Source organism: Notothenia coriiceps, unplaced genomic scaffold, assembly GCF_000735185.1.
Source record: "Notothenia coriiceps isolate Sejong01 unplaced genomic scaffold, NC01 NC01_scaffold00001128, whole genome shotgun sequence".
Taxonomy (NCBI): Eukaryota; Metazoa; Chordata; class Actinopteri; order Perciformes; family Nototheniidae; genus Notothenia; species Notothenia coriiceps.
In genome coordinates this window covers 4149-4632 of record NW_011333829.1, presented here as the reverse complement: position 1 = coordinate 4632, position 484 = coordinate 4149, and positions in this window count along the sequence as shown.

The window sequence follows — 484 nt, the reverse complement described above, 5'->3', positions numbered from 1 at the left end:
AGCGGAGACTGGACCTCGCTGACAGGGAGGACTCTCTGGAGACGCAGTTTGGGAGATTTCAAAATGAAGGTCAAACACACGCACTCAATATATTCATTCCTACAGAGATCTCTTCACTCTTGTTGGCCACATTACGCTTTTGGAGGTTTTCCTGCAGTGTGTTATATAGGTTTAGTGCTCCAACATATTGGACGTGATAGGCTAAGGCGCGAGACATCTCTAAGACGACCAATCACAACAGAGCCGGGAAGCTAACCAATCAGAGCAGACTGGGCTCTGGTTTCAGACAGAGGGTGAAAAGAAGTTGCTGCAGTGTTTTGAACATTAAAGCATGGAAACATGTCACAGTATTTATCAAATATAAATATAACCATGAAAATGAGCTTGATATCTGACTTTTAACTTTGGAAGCTTTTTTTTAAAAGACACAATAAAGAGACACGCTGACCTGATTAAGTATTACCTGTTGTCCACTTCCAGCATC